This window comes from Oncorhynchus nerka, linkage group LG22, assembly GCF_034236695.1.
Source record: "Oncorhynchus nerka isolate Pitt River linkage group LG22, Oner_Uvic_2.0, whole genome shotgun sequence".
Lineage (NCBI taxonomy): Eukaryota > Metazoa > Chordata > Actinopteri > Salmoniformes > Salmonidae > Oncorhynchus > Oncorhynchus nerka.
This window is the reverse complement of record NC_088417.1, coordinates 54,132,048-54,148,808: the sequence shown is the minus strand read 5'-3', so window position 1 is coordinate 54,148,808 and position 16,761 is coordinate 54,132,048. Positions and strand designations below refer to the sequence as shown.

General features: G+C 43.0%; 1 protein-coding gene across 1 annotated transcript in view; it reads left to right on the top strand.

Annotated features, from left to right (window-relative positions):
• Nucleotides 1–16,761, top strand: part of LOC115105346 (remodeling and spacing factor 1-like) — a 39,391-nt gene that overhangs the window by 818 nt on the left and 21,812 nt on the right. The window lies entirely within an intron of this gene.

Sequence of the window (16,761 nt, the reverse complement as noted above, 5' to 3'; positions counted from 1 at the left end):
TCCAATTAGCTTGTATAGTAGCCACAAAGTCCAAATTGTCAACAAATCTTAATGGTTAGGTTTAAAATTAAAATAAATATGATTTCGATGCATCAAATAAAAAAACATATTTGGGTCCGATGTAGTGATTTGGAGGTCCCAGGCAGAGCACCCCCCCCCCCCCCCCAATTGTTTTCATTTATAAAGAAGGGTCATTTAACTGTAAAAATGTACGGTCTGCCCAAAATCTTTTTGGGCAGACCGTATCAGATAGTGCCTATAGAAAGTCTTTCTTCATTTGATTGTTACAAAGTGGAATTCAAATGGATGTAATTGTATTTTATTGTCAACGATCTACACATTACTCTCTAAGTAAAACAATTCTCTCTATATATGTGTTTTTAAGGTTAATGAATAAAATAAACTACACTGCTCAAAAAAATTAAGGGAACACTAAAATAACACATCCTAGATCTGAATGAATGAATGAAATATTTTTTTCTTTACATAGTTGAATGTGCTGACAAAATCACACAAAAATTATCAATGGAAATTAAATGTATCAACCCATGGAGGTCTGGATTTGGAGTCAAACTCAAAATTAAAGTGGAAAACCACACTACAGGCTGATCCGACTTTGATGTAATGTCCTTAAAACAAGTCAAAATGAGGCTCGGTAGTGTGTGTGGCCTCCACGTGCCTGTATGACCTCCCTACAACACCTGGGCATGCTCCTGATGAGGTGGCGGATGGTCTCCTGAGGGATCTCCCAGACCTGGACTAAAGCATCCGCCAACTCTTGGACAGTCTGTGGTGCAGCGTGGCGTTGGTGGATGGAGCGAGACATGATGTCCCAGATGTGCTCAATTGGATTCAGGTCTGGGGAACGGGCGGGCCAGTCCATAGCATCAATGCCTTCCTCTTGCAGGAACTGCTGACACATTCCAGCCACATGAGGTCTAGCATTGTCTTGCATTAGGAGGAACTCAGGGCCAACCGCACCAGCATATGGTCTCACAAGGGGTCTGAGGATCTCATCTCGGTACCTAATGGCAGTCAGGCTACCTCTGGCTTGCACATGGAGGGCGGTGCGGCCCCCCAAAGAAATACCACCCCACACCATGACTGACCCACCGCCAAACCGGTCATGCTGGAGGATGTTGCAGGCAGAAGAACATTCTCCACGGCGTCTCCAGACTCTGTCACGTCTGTCACGTGCTCAGTGTGAACCTGCTTTCATCTGTGAAGAGCAAAGGGCGCCAGTGGGGAATTTGCCAAACGTCCTGCATGGTGTTGGGCTGTAAGCACAACCCCCACCTGTGGACGTCGGGCCCTCATACCACCCTCATGGAGTCTGTTTCTGACCGGTTGAGCAGACACATGCACATTTGTGGCCTGCTGGAGGTCATTTTGCAGAGCTCTGGCAGTGCTCCTGCTCCTCCTTGCACAAAGGCGGAGGTAGCGGTCCTGCTGCTGGGTTTTTGCCCTCCTACGGCCTCCTCCACGTCTCCTGATGTACTGGCCTGTCTCCTGGTAGCGCCTCCATGCTCTGGACACTACGCTGACAGACACAGCAAACCTTCTTGCCACAGCTCGCATTGATGTGCCATCCTGGATGAGCTGCACTACCTGAGCCACTTATGTGTGTTGTAGGCTCCGTCTCATGCTACCAGAGTGAAAGCACCGCCAGCATTCAAAAGTGACCAAAACATCAGCCAGGAAGCATAGGAACTGTTATCACCTGCAGAACCAGTCCTTTATTGGGGGTGTCTTGCTAATTGCCTATAATTTCCACCTGTTGTCTATTCCATTTGCACAACAGCATGTGAAATTTATTGTCAATCAGTGTTGCTTCCTAAGTGGACAGTTTGATTTCACAGAAGAGTGATTGACTTGGAGTTACATTATGTTGTTTAAGTGTTTCCTTCATTTTTTTGAGCAGTGTATATACCTTGATTAGCTAAGTACTCGCCCCCATGAGTCCGTACATGGTAGAAACACCTTTGGCAGCAATTACAGCTGTGAGTCTTCTTGGGTCTCATAACAGCTTTGCACACCTGTGACCGACCGGCTTGATTCGGTCTTGAAATGGTGTGTTTTACATTGGATAAAAGTAGAGAATCAGCTAGAAAATATTATCTCATACACTACAGTTGAGGAACAATGGGAAAGTAATTCTGCATTGAAGGTTGATAAACTTGTAACCTCACTTTTGACAAAATGGCACATTTCCCATGTGCGGCTATGTACTAAACAACAAAAGATTTCAACACTAAAGGCTAGTTTATACTACGTGTGTGTTAGTAAATTTAATCTGGAGTAGAGGTCGACTGATTTATGAATTTTCAACGTCGATTATTGGAGGACCAAAAAAAGCAGATTCCGATTAATCGGACGATTTTAAAAATAATAATTTATTTTTAATAATGACAATTACAACAACACTGAATGAACACTTATTTTATCTTTAATATAATACATCAATAAAAATCAATTTTGCCTCAAATAAATAATGAAACATGTTCAATCTGGTTTAAATAATGCCAAAACAAAGTGTTGGAGAAGAAAGTGGAAGTGCAATATGTGCCATGTAAGAAAGCTAACATTTAAGTTCCTTGCTCATAACATGAGAACATATGAAAGCTGGTGGTTCCTTTTAACATGAATCTTCAATATTCCCAGGGAAGAAGTTTTTTAGGTTGCAGTTATTATAGGACTATTTCTCTCTATACCATTTGCATTTCATTAACATGTGACTATTGGATGTTCTTATAGGCACTTTAATATTGCCGGTGTAACCGTATAGCTTCCGTCCCTCTCTTCGCTCCTACCTGGGCTCAAACCAGGAACACAACGACAACAGCCACACTCGAAGCAGCGTTACCCATGCAGAGCAAGGGGAACAACCACTCCCAAGTCTCAGAGCGAGTGACGTTTGAAACGCTATTAGAGCGCACCCCACTAATTAGCTAACCATTTCACATCGGTTACACCAGCCTAATCTCGGGAGTTTTAAGTCATAAACAGCTGCTGGCAAACTCACGAAAGTACTGTTTGAATGAATGCTTACGAGCCTGCTGCTGCCTACCATCGCTAAGTCAGACTGCTCTCAAATCATAGACTTAATAATAACATAATAACACACAGAAATGCGAGCCTTCGGTCATTAATATGTTCAAATACGGAAACTATCATCCTGAAAACAAGACATTTATTCTTTCAGTGATATATATATTATATATATATATATATATTAAATCCAAGATGGCGTAGCAGTCGGACGTGTGTTTTGTCTTGTCCCGTCCTGTATAGTGTAAATATAGTTTTTTTCCTCTTTTTTTTCCCGTATATATTTCGTACATATTTTAATCTCACTTCCCAACCACAGGCTGAATATATTCTCCTGCAACCCGCATCACCCAATGTGGTACGGATCTGCTTTTTCTATGCTTTAGAATCGGAACCCTCACCAGAAGCTAGCCGCTAACTAGCTACTAGCTAGCCACTGCTAGCGGTCTTCAACGCTAACTAGGACACCAGCGCGACATCTACCCAAAGCATATCAGACTGCTTTTTCTCTACCACATCTCCGGATTCCTACCGCAAGCTCTGAAGCTTTATACCGGATCATCGTAAATAGCTAGCTGCAATCCGAGTGGCTACTCCTGGCTAACGTCTCTGTCCCAGAGCAAGCACCAGTTAGCCTGGAGCTAGCCTCGAGCTAAGCCCATCTCCCGACTACCCGAAGAGGTCCAAAAATACCTAATTTGCCAATTGGCCTGGACCCTCTACTGACCCTCTACTGCCGACACGGAGCCCCGCCGATCCATCACGACTGGTCCGCCGACATAATCGTCCGAGGGGTTTCAACAGGCTTTTCCGCTGCGACATCGCCAAAGATCCATCTGCTGGCCAAGGCCCGCGAGCTTTCTGAATCGCTGTATCTCCAGCTCACCGCATGAAGAGGAATAAATAAACAGACTCACCCCATCGCGACGTCCCCAAAGGTTAACTCTCTAGCCTCGCTATCTCCCTGCTTGCTAATTCGGCCTGCTAACGGCTAGCTTGTCAAGCTCCGGTCCGCTAACTGCTACCTTGTCTAGCTCGGGCCTACGAACTGTTAGCTTGTTAGCACAGGCCTGCTAACCGTCTGTACCACCGCGTCCCAATCACTCTCTGACCCCATTTACTTTCTATCTCTTTTTGATTTTTAATTTGTTTATACCTTCCGGAAACCTGCCTCACCCAATGTGATACGGAATCGCTGTTACTTTTACTCTTATTTTTATGACACACTCAAGAACCTCCAGACGCTAACCAGCTAACTAGCTACAAGCTAGTTAGTCATTGTTAGTTTAAAAAAACAAAAAAAACCTGGATAACACTCGCCAGCCCCCTGCCCATCCACCGCTGCCCCCTGGACACTGATCTCTTGGCTACATAGCTGACGACGCTGGACTGTCCATTAATCACGGTACTCCTTTCTGCTTGTTTGTCTTACCTGTCGGCCCCGTTGCCTAGTCAACGCCATTTTACCTGCTGTTTGTTGTGCTAGCGGATTAGCCTCGCCTACTGTTTTTAGCTAGCTTTCCAAATTCAACACCTGTGATTACTGTATGCCTCGCTGTATGTCTCTCTCAGATGTCAATATGCCTTGTATACTGTTGTTCAGGTTAGTTATAATTGTTTTAGTTCACAATGGAGCCCCTAGACCCACTCTGCATACCCCTGTTACCTCCTTTGTCCCACCTCCCACACATGCGGTGACCTCACCCATTACAACCAGCATGTCCAGAGATTCAACCTGTCTCATCATCACCCAGTGCCTGGGCTTACCTCCGCTGTACCCGCACCCCACCATACCCCTGTCTGTGCATTATGCCCTGAATATATTCTACCATGCCCAGAAACCTGCTCCTCTTATCCTCTGCCCCCAACGCTCTAGGCGACCAGTTTTGATAGCCTTTAGCCGCACCCTCATACTACTCCTTCTCTGTTCCGCGGGTGATGTGGAGGTAAACCCAGGCCCTGCATGTCCCCAGGTACCCTCATTTGTTGACTTCTGTGATCGAAAAAGCCTTGGTTTTATGCATGTCAACATCAGAATCATCATGAATCCTGGCTCAGGAAGGCCACCAAAAATTCAGAGATTTCCATACCCAACTATAACATCTTCCGTCAAGATAGAACTACCAAAGGGGGCGGAGTTGCAGTCTACTGCAGAGATAGCCTGCAAAGTAATGTCATACTTTCCAGGTCCATACCCAAACAGTTCGAACTACTAATTTTGAAAATTACCCTCTCCAGAAATAAGTCTCTCACTGTTGCCGCCTGCTACCGGCCACCCTCAGCTCCCAGCTGTGCCCTGGACACCATTTGTGAATTGATCGCCCCCCATCTAGCTTCAGAGTTTGTTCTGTTAGGTGACCTAAACTGGGATATGCTTAACACCCCGGCAGTCCTACAATGTAAGCTAGATGCCCTCAATCTCACTCAAATCATCAAGGAACCCACCAGGTACAACCTTAACTCTGTAAACAAGGGCACCCTCATAGACGTCATCCTGACCAACTGGCCCTCCAAATACACCTCCGCTGTCTTCAACCAGGATCTCAGCGATCACTGCCTCATTGCCTGTATCCGCCACGGAGCCGCAGTCAAACGACCACCCCTCATCACTGTCAAACGCTCCCTAAAACACTTCTGTGAGCAGGCCTTTCTAATCGACCTGGCCCGGGTATCCTGGAAGGACATTGACCTCATCCCGTCAGTTGAGGATGCCTGGTCATTCTTTAAAAGTAACTTCCTCACCATTTTAGATAAGCATGCTCCGTTCAAAAATGCAGAACCAAGAACAGATACAGCCCTTGGTTCACTCCAGACCTGACTGCCCTCGACCAGCACAAAAACATCCTGTGGCGGACTGCAATAGCATCGAATAGCCCCGTGATATGCAACTGTTCAGGGAAGTCAGGAACCAATACACGCAGTCAGTCAGGAAAGCTAAGGCCAGCTTCTTCAGGCAGAAGTTTGCATCCTGTAGCTCCAACTCCAAAAAGTTCTGGGACACTGTGAAGTCCATGGAGAACAAGAGTACCTCCTCCCAGCTGCCCACTGCACTGAGGCTAGGTAACACGGTCTCCACCGATAAATCCACGATTATCGAAAGCTTCAATAAGCACTTCTCAACGGCTGGCCATGCCTTCCGCCTGGCTACTCCAACCTCGGCCAACAGCTCCGCCCCCGCAGCTCCTCGCCCAAGCCTCTCCAGGTTCTCCTTTACCCAAATCCAGATAGCAGATGTTCTGAAAGAGCTGCAAAACCTAGACCCGTACAAATCAGCTGGGCTTGACAATCTGGACCCTCTATTTCTGAAACTATCTGCCGCCATTGTCGCAACCCCTATTACCAGCCTGTTCAACCTCTCTTTCATATCGTCTGAGATCCCCAAGGATTGGAAAGCTGCCGCAGTCATCCCCCTCTTCAAAGGGGGAGACACCCTGGACCCAAACTGCTATAGACCTATATCCATCCTGCCCTGCCTATCTAAGGTCTTCTAAGCCAAGTCAACAAACAGGTCACTGACCATCTCGAATCCCACCGTACCTTCTCCGCTGTGCAATCTGGTTTCCGAGCCGGTCATGGGTGCACCTCAGCCACGCTCAAGGTACTAAACGATATCATAACCGCTATCGATAAAAGACAGTACTGTGCAGCCGTCTTCATCGACCTCGCCAAGGCTTTCGACTCTGTCAATCACCATATTCTTATCGGCAGACTCAGTAGCCTCGGTTTCTCGGATGACTGCCTTGCCTGGTTCACCAATTACTTTGCAGACAGAGTTCAGTGTGTCAAATCGGAGGGCATGCTGTCCGGTCCTCTGGCAGTCTCTATGGGGGTGCCACAGGGTTCAATTCTCGGGCCGACTCTTTTCTCTGTATATATCAATGATGTTGCTCTTGCTGCGGGCGATTCCCTGATCCACCTCTCGCAGACGACACCATTCTATATACTTTCGGCCCGTCATTGGACACTGTGCTATCTAACCTCCAAACGAGCTTCAATGCCATACAGCACTCCTTCCGTGGCCTCCAACTGCTCTTAAACGCGAGTAAAACCAAATGCATGCTTTTCAACCGATCGCTGCCTGCACCCGCATGCCCGACTAGCATCACCACCCTGGATGGTTCCGACCTTGAATATGTGGACATCTATAAGTACCTAGGTGTCTGGCTAGACTGCAAACTCTCCTTCCAGACTCACATCAAACATCTCCAATCGAAAATCAAATCAAGAGTCGGCTTTCTATTCCGCAACAAAGCCTCCTTCACTCACGCCGCCAAGCTTACCCTAGTAAAACTGACTATCCTACCGATCCTCGATTTCGCGATGTCATCTACAAAATGGCTTCCAACACTCTACTCAGCAAACTGGATGCAGTCTATCATAGTGCCATCCGTTTTGTCACCAAAGCACCTTATACCACCCACCACTGCGACTTGTATGCTCTAGTCGGCTGGCCCTCGCTACATATTCGTCGCCAGACCCACTGGCTCCAGGTCATCTACAAGTCCATGCTAGGTAAAGCTCCGCCTTATCTCAGTTCACTGGTCACGATGGCAACACCCATCCGTAGCACACGCTCCAGCAGGTGTATCTCACTGATCATCCCTAAAGCCAACACCTCATTTGGCCGCCTTTCGTTCCAGTACTCTGCTGCCTGTGACTGGAATGAACTGCAAAAATCGCTGAAGTTGGAGACTTTTATCTCCCTCACCAACTTCAAACATCAGCTATCCGAGCAGCTAACCGATCGCTGCAGCTGTACATAGTCTATTGGTAAATAGCCCACCCATTTTCACCTACCTCATCCCCATACTGTTTTTATACTGTTTTTTTAAATTTTATTTATTTATTTATTTACTTTTCTGCTCTTTTGCACACCAATATCTCTACCTGTACATGACCATCTGATCTTTTATCACCCCAGTGTTAATCTGCAAAATTGTATTATTCGCCTACCTCCTCATGCCTTTTGCACACATTGTATATAGACTGCCCATTTTATTTCTACTGTGTTATTGACTTGTTAATTGCTTACTCCATGTGTAACTCTGTGTTGTCTGTTCACACTGCTATGCTTTATCTTGGCCAGGTCGCAGTTGCAAATGAGAACTTGTTCTCAACTAGCCTACCTGGTTAAATAAAGGTGAAATAAAAATAAAATATACGGAACCGTTCTGTATTTTATCTAATGGGTGGCATCCATTAGTCTAAATATTCCTGTTACATTGCACAACCTTCAATGTTATGTCATAATTACGTAAAATTCGGGCAAATTTGGCAGCCCAAACTGTTGCATATACACTGACTCTGCGTGCAATGAACACAAGAGAAGTGACACAATTTCACCTGGTTAATATTGCCTGCTAACCTGGATTTCTTTTAGCTAAATATGCAGGTTTAAAAATATATACTTCTGTGTATTGATTTTAAGTAAAGTATTGATGTTTATGGTTAGGTACACATTGGAGCAATGATACGCACCGCATGGATAGATAAACTAGTAATATCATCAACCATGTGTAGTTAACTAGTGATTATGATTGTTTTTTATAAGAAGTTTAATGCTAGCTAGCAACTTACCTTGGATTACTGCATTCGCGTAACAGGCAGTCTCCTCGTGGAGTGCAATGTAATCAGGTGGTTAGAGCGTTGGACTTATTAACTGTAAGGTTGCAAAATTGAATCCCCCGAGCTGACAAGGTAAAAATCTGTAATTTTGTCCCTGAACGAGGTAGTTAACCCACCGTTCCTAGGCCGTCATTGAAAAGAAGAATGTGTTCTTAACTGAATTGCCTAGTTAAATAAAGATTAGAGGTGTCAAAAAAAGTGTCCAAAAATGCCGATTTCCGATTTTGAAAACTTGAAATCGGCCCTAATTAATCGGCCATTCCGATTAATCGCTCAACCTCTACTGGTGTGCAAGATTTTGCTCTGGGTGTAAATAAACTGTTGTCAGATTGTCCATTCGTAAATTAAGTGTTTCGCTCTCGGAGTGCACACTGGATGCTCTGGCCGAAAAGTAGGGTTGATCCAAGCATTCTGACCTAACAGCAGTCAAGCACTCAAGCTAACATTGACTAGCTTGCTAGCTAAACTCAGCAAAAAAAGAAACGTCTCTTTTTCAGGACCCTGTCTTTCAAAGATAATTCCTAAAAATCCACACACAAAAACATGCAGTGAAATTGCAGAGAGCCACATGAATTCACAGAAATACTCATAAATGTTGATGAAAATTCAAGTGTTATGCATGGAACTTTAGATACACTTCTCCTTAATGCAACCGCTGTGTCAGATTTCAAAGAAACTTTAAGGAAAAAGCATAATTTGAGTATGGTGCTCAGAGCCCAAACCAGCCAAAATAAATATCCGCCATGTTGCACAGTGAACATTAGTCATAAATAGCATTATAAATATTCACTTACCTTTGATGATCTTCATCAGAATGCACTCCCAGGAATCGCAGATCCACAATATAAATGTTTACTTTGTTCGATAATGTCCATTTATGTCCAAACAGCTTCTATTGTTAGGGCGTTTGGTAAAGCATTTCAGAAGGCTGCTGGCAGTCCCCTTAGTCAAACAGCTCCCATCCGGCCCCCCTTCACAGGAGAAGCCTGAAACAACGTTCTGAAGACGGTTGACATCTAGTGGAAGCCTTAGGAAGAGCAACATAACCCATATCCCACTGTGAATTCGATAGGGGCTGAGTTAAAAAACTACAAGCCTCAGATTTCCCACTTCCTGTTTGGATTTTTTCTCAGATTTTGAGTTATGTTATACTCGCAGACATCATTCAAATGGTTTTAGAAACTTCAGTGTTTTCTATACAATACTACTAATAATATGCATATATTAGCATCTGGGACTGAGTAGGAGGCAGTTTACTCTGGGCACGCTATTCATCCAAAACTGAAAATGCTGTCCCCTATCCCAAAGAAGTTAACCTGTTACGGCTAGACGTTCTGCTAGCGGACAATTGCACAAGTGCAGTACACCAAAATAAAGCTTAACTTCTTGTTAATCCAGCTACCGTGTCAGATTTCAAAAAGGCTTCCATGCAATTATCTGAGGACAGCACTCCACCATACAAACACATGAAAATCATATTTCAACCAAGCAGGTGCGACACGAAAGTCAGAAATAACGATGTAATTCATGCCTTACCTTTGAAGATCTTCTGTTGGCACTCCAATATGTCCCAGAAACATCACAAATGGTCCTTTTGTTCAAAAAACTATTTTTTTTTATCCCCAAAATGTCAATTTATTTGGCGCGTTTGATTCAGAAAAACACTGGTTCCAACTCGCCCAACATGACTACAAATTATCTAATAAATTACCTGTAAACTTGGTCCAAACATTTCAAACAACTTTCCTAATCCAACTTTAGGTGTCCTAAACGTAAATAATCGATCAAATTTAAGACTGAATATACTGTGTTCAATAGTGGATAAAATCAACGTGGAGCGCACACCAAACAAACGAGTACACTTGGCTAATTATCTAATAAGTTACCTGTAAACTTGGTCCAAACATTTCAAACAACTTTCCTAATCCAACTTTAGGTGTCCTAAACGTAAATAATCGATCAAATTTAAGACGGAATATACTGTGTTCAATAGTGGATCAAATCAACGTGGAGCGCACACCAAACAAAAGAGTACGCTTGGCTTGACACTCATTCTGAACAGCCGTATTTCTTAATTTCTCAAAGGAAAAACATCAACCAATTTCTAAAGACTATTGACATCTAGTGGAAGCCATAGGAACTGAAACCAGATGCCTCATAAGCTAGTTCCCCATAGCAAACCAATAGAAAACAGTCACCTCAAGTGTTTGTTTTTTCCTGGATGGGTTGTCCTCGGGGTATTGCCTGCCAAGTAAGTTATGTTATACTCACAAACATTATTTTAACAGTTTTAGAAACGTTAGTGTTTTCTATCCAAATTGTTTAATTATATGCATATCCTAGCTTCTGGGCCTGAGTAGCAGGTAGTTTACTTTGAGCACGCTTTTCATCCAGACTTGAAAATACTGCCCCCTGTCCCAAACAGGTTAATGCACCCGAGACTGACTGTTACTTTAGATTTTTGACCCCCCCCCCTCTGTTCAGGGACACCACTCCATTTTCTGTTAGTCACATGTCTGTGGGACTTGTTCAGTTCGTCTCATTTGTTGAATCTTATGTTCATACAAATATTTACACATGTTAAGTTAGCTGAAAATAAACACAGTTGACAGTGAGAGGATGTTTCTTTTTTTTGCTGAGTTTACATCCACTTACACTAATGAAAGATCTGCTCACTCTGACAATTTTACTCGCCCTGGCAGAGCTGGTTAGGCTGATTTTTATGTTGTCTAGAGCATTGGTGACTGCAACTGGCAACAATCTAATTATGCTTTTATTTGCCAATGTTTACTGATACTGGCCATATTCAACGGGTGTTGAGCGTTTGTAAATGTTTTAGTTATTCTGCGCTCTGGCACACTGACGAGAGTGCTCTGAAATCGGAGTAGACAGCCAGAACGCATTTACCAGCTACGTCTATCGACAGTTTTGCAGTGACATTAACATTATATTGAAATAGATACTTGCATAGTGGAGTCTTTTTTAAATTATTATTATTTTTTTTATTTTTTTTACACATTTAGCTAGCTAAACAATTAACCATAATCCCAACTCAATGTTACGACCCTACATGAATCTGCAGGTAACTAACCAACCAGGTTCAATGTTAGCTAGCTAACATCAGGCTTAACTAGCAATGCAAAGGGCTCTGAAATAAGAATAATATTACTACACAGATCATACACGTAACATTAATTAGCCAGCCAGCTAACATTAGCTAGCTAGCTAACAGTTTCACTTTAACTTGAAATGAAAATGAATTTCTGACTAAATTAGAATTGTGTAAATTCTGACAATGTAGCTAACTAGATTCTCTTAGCCATATACATGGATGGACGCTTCTCCTTCTTTGTCACCGATACCATGTTTGCTCTTAGTTTGAAGATGTCGTCCGGAGCCTTCTGTGTGTTCTCTTTTCGACTCCGTCTGCATGTTTGCAATCAAACGCCAGAATATTCTCCAGCTTCCTAGCTATCATAATCTTATTCCACTGATTTCAAAACTCGGTACTCCAGATGGTGGAGAACAACACTTATGCAGTTTTACTACTTGATATCTTTCAAAAAAGCCACGTTAGAAAGGATTACCTACACATACTTGGCCAGCTCATATTATAGAGAGAAACATGCTACATGGCAGATCAATCCGAACTCATCTCTCGGCATTGTTAGCCCACTCATTAGCTCAACATATCATGGCTAGCTCGAAGGTTGTTTTTTTCCATGGCTAAATCAACTTGGCTCATAATTTTAACAATTTTATTCGTATTTACAGATTGCATACAAGTTTGTTAAGGCACATGTAATTTCACATTCGAGAATATATTTCTGCCCCAAATTTTTTGTTGATTTAAATTGTTTACGTTCAAATGGAGCTCCTGTGAAGTAGTGACGCGCCACATACGCCTAGTTTCCTGAAACGGTTCACTATTGTGCAATATTTGCCCATAATTATTTTAAAAAACGTTCATGCTCTGTCAAGGTGTTGGGGATTATGGCTAGACAGAAATGTTAAAATCTTGCCATAGATTTTCAAGCAGATTTAAGTCAAAACGTTAACTTAGCCACTCAGGAACATTCAATGTCTTCTTGGTAAGTAACTCCAGTGTAGACTTGGCTTCGTGTTGTAGGTTTATTGTCCTGCTGAAAGGTGAATTCATCACTGAAGCAGGTTTTCACTGAAGCTGAAGCAGGTTTTCCTCCATGATTTTGCCTGTGCTTAGCTCCATCCCGTTTTTTTTTTCTCCTGAAAAACTTTCCAGTCTTTGCCAATGTCAAGTATACCTATACCATGATGCAGCCACTACCATGCTTGAAAATCAGTGTTGTTGGAATTCACCCAAACATAATGCTTTGGATTTATGCCAAGAGGTGTGTTCTTTTGCTGTTTTTTCCCCCAGTATTACTTTACACATGCATGTTTTGGAATAATTTTATTATGTGTATTTTCTCTGTAATTTAGGTAATTATTGTGGAGTTACTACAATGTTGTTGTCTCCCATCACAGCCATTGAATTCTGTAGTTGGCCTCAGAGTGACATCCCTAAGCAGTTTCCTTCCTGTCCTGCAGCTCAAGAACAACTACATCTTTGAAGTGTCTGGGTGTTTCAATACATCATCCATAGCATAATTATGAACTTGACCATGCTTAAAGATCTGTTCAATGTCTGATTTATTAACTATCTACCAATCACTGCCCTGCTTTGAGGCTTTTAAAAAGCACCTCGTCTTTTGTAGTTGAATCTGTGCTTAAAAATCAGTACTTGATTAACCTTACAGATGTATGTATGTATGTATGTATGTGGGACAGAGGAAGGTGTAGTCATTCAAAAATCATGTCAACCACCAATTATTTCAAACTGTGAATCCGTATAACCTATGTGATTTGTTACGCCAAATTCGACTTCTGAACTAACTTTTGCTTGCCTAAACAAAAGGGGTGAATACTTATGCAACTACTTTTTATTAATCACATTTTATTAATAGAATTTTCTTTTCACTTTGACATTATGGAATATTTTGTGTAGACCGATGACTGTAAAATGAATATCCATTTAAATCCTATTTTGTAACGCAACAAAATGTGGAAAAAAATTCAAGAGGGTGTAGACTTTCTATAGGCACCGTACATGGGCTACACATGTCCGTTGCCTCGGTGTCGGTGGCACTATTATCAGCAGCACTTGAAATGTGTTATTTTACAGTATAATTACCCATATATATTTTACATGGAAATGCCCTGTTCACTTCCATTTATTTTTCGTATGTTATCAGGTTACCTTCAGACGAGTCCCGTGACTCTTGTGGGGGTAGAGAAAAATGGTGTTCGTGAGGTTCTCATCTTTCCATAGAGGGGTCATAATAGTGTGCTCTGACGCTACAGATGTTTTCGTGAGAAGACCCGTATATTCTGGATGTCTCCTGGTCTGACAAACACTGCTCTAGCTCGGTCGCCTTCCACCTCAGATGTGGAAGGTCAACATTGCCAGATGTGATGGATTGAGACGGAGCCCATGCAAAAAAACATATCTCAAGCTTAAACTGATGGATTTTGATGAGTATTTATTTTTTTATGCCTCGAGTGGTACATGTGGGGGCCTCATATGTGGGGCCTTAAAAATATACAGTGGGGAGAAAAAGTATTTAGTCAGCCACCAATTGTGCAAGTTCTCCCACTTAAAGATGAGAGGCCTGTAAATTTTCATCATAGGTACACTTCAACTATGACAGACAAAATGAGAAAAAAATCCAGAAAATCACATTGTAGGATTTTTAATGAATTTATTTGCAAATTATGGTGGAAAATAAGTATTTGGTCACCTACAAACAAGCAAGATTTCTGGCTCTCACAGATCTGTAACTTCTTCTTTAAGAGGTTCCTCTGCCCTCCACTCGTTACCTGTATTAATGGCACCTGTTTGAACTTGTTATCAGTATAAAAGACACCTGTCCACAACATCAAACAGTCACACTCCAAACTCCACTATGGCCAAGACCAAAGAGCTGTCAAAGGACACCAGAAACAAAATTGTAAACCTGCTCCAGGCTGGGAAGACTGAATCTGAAATAGGTAAGCAGCTTGGTTTGAAGAAACCAGCTGTGGGAGCAATTATTAGGAAATGGAAGACATACAAGACCACTGATAATCTCCCTCGATCTGGGGCTCCACGCAAGATCTCACCCTGTGGGGTCAAAATTATCACAAGAACGGTGAGCAAAAATCCCAGAATACACCTAGTGAATGACCTGCAGAGAGCTGGGACCAAAGTATCAAAGCCTACCATCAGTAACACACTACACCGCCAGGGACTCAAATCCTGCAGTGCCAGACGTTCATTGCACAAAGTGTATTATTTGTCAGGGAATACTATTTGTAGATTCTACAAGGGGAGAGTCTGACCATGGAATTATGTTGTAGCGAACTCTGGGTAGCCCCGACCAGGTCTCACTATGTGTTGGCTTAAGATGGCTTCTTCACGTTTCTCTATATCAAGTCTCTCGTGTTTACCCACCTCTTCATTGGCCTTACTGGCGGCATCCCACTTCTGACGCAGCTGTCAAGCCAACACCTTAACCATTATGCCAAGTAATCCAAACCTCTTGGTGTAACGGTCAGTGTGTTGGCTTAACAATTGCGTCAGATCCCGTTTGCCCCAGAAGGCTACATTAGTGCTCACCAGAATAATGTCAAACATCGATAGAATGAATGCATAAGTAAGGTAGTTACCACTGGTAAAGCTGTATGTTCCGTTTAGGGACCGGGGGGAGAACCTAATAACTCCCAACAGTGGGAAGTTTGGTCCTGTGCAAAATGTCCAAATGTCATCAGTTTGACCGGTTTTAAGAAATGAAAGCGGAGAAAACGAGTGAACACGTTTCTGGTAAATGAACACGTTCGTCTTGGAGGCATATTTTATGTGGTTGAAATACTGTCTGCTTGCGTACAGTGCATTCGGAAAGTATTCAGCCCCCTTCACTTTTTCCACATTGTTACGTTAAACTTATTCTGAAATTGATAAAATAGTTTCCCCCCTCATCAATCTACACACACATAATGAGAAAGAATAAACTGGTTTTAGACATTTTTGCGAATTTATTCAAAGTAAAAAAAAACTCATCACATAAGTATTGAGACTCTTTACTCAGTACTTTGTTGAAGCCCCTTTGGCAGTGATTACAGCCTCGGGTCTCTTTGGGTATGACGCTGCAAGCTTGGCACACCTGTATTTGGGGAGTTTCTCTCATTCTTCTCTCTAAATCCTCTCAAGCTCTGTCAGGTTGGATGGGGAGCGTCGCTGCATAGCTATTTTCAGGTCTCTCCAGAGATGTACGATCTGGTTCAAGTCCGTGCTCTGGCTGGGCCACTCAAGGACATTCAGGTCCTGTGCACTCTGGAGCAGGTTTTCATCAAGCATCTCTCTGTACTTTGCTGCGTTCGTCTTTCCATCAATCCTGACTAGTTACTAAGTCTCTACGCTGAAAAAATCTTCACAGCATGTTGCTGCCAGCACCATGCTTCACCGTAGGAATGGTGCCAGGTTTCCTCCAGATGTGATGCTTTGCATTCAGGCCAAAGAGTTCAATCTTGGTTTCATCAGACCAGAGATCTAGTTTCTTATGGTATTTCGGTCCTTTAGGTGCCTTTTAGCAAACTCTAAGCGGACTGTCATGTGCCTTTTACTAAGGAGTGGCTTCCGTCTGGCTACTCCACCATAAAGACCTGATTGGTGGAGTGCTGTAGAGATGGTTTTCCTTCTGGAACGTTCTCCCATCTCCACAGAAGAACTCTAGAGCTCTGTCAGTGACCATCGGGTTCTTGGTCACCTTCCCCGATTGCTCAGTTTGGCCAGGCGGCCAGCTCTAGGAGGAGTCTTGGTGGTTCCAAACTTCTTCCATTTTAAGAATGGAGGCCACTGTGTTCTTGTGGACCTTCAATGCTGCAGACATTTTTGGTACCCTTCCCCAGATCTGTGCCTCAACACAATCCTGTCTCAATTCCTTCAACCTCATGGCTTCATTTTTTTTCTCATATATGCACTGTCAACTTTGGGACCTTTTTATATAGACAGGTGTGTGCCTTTCCAAGTCA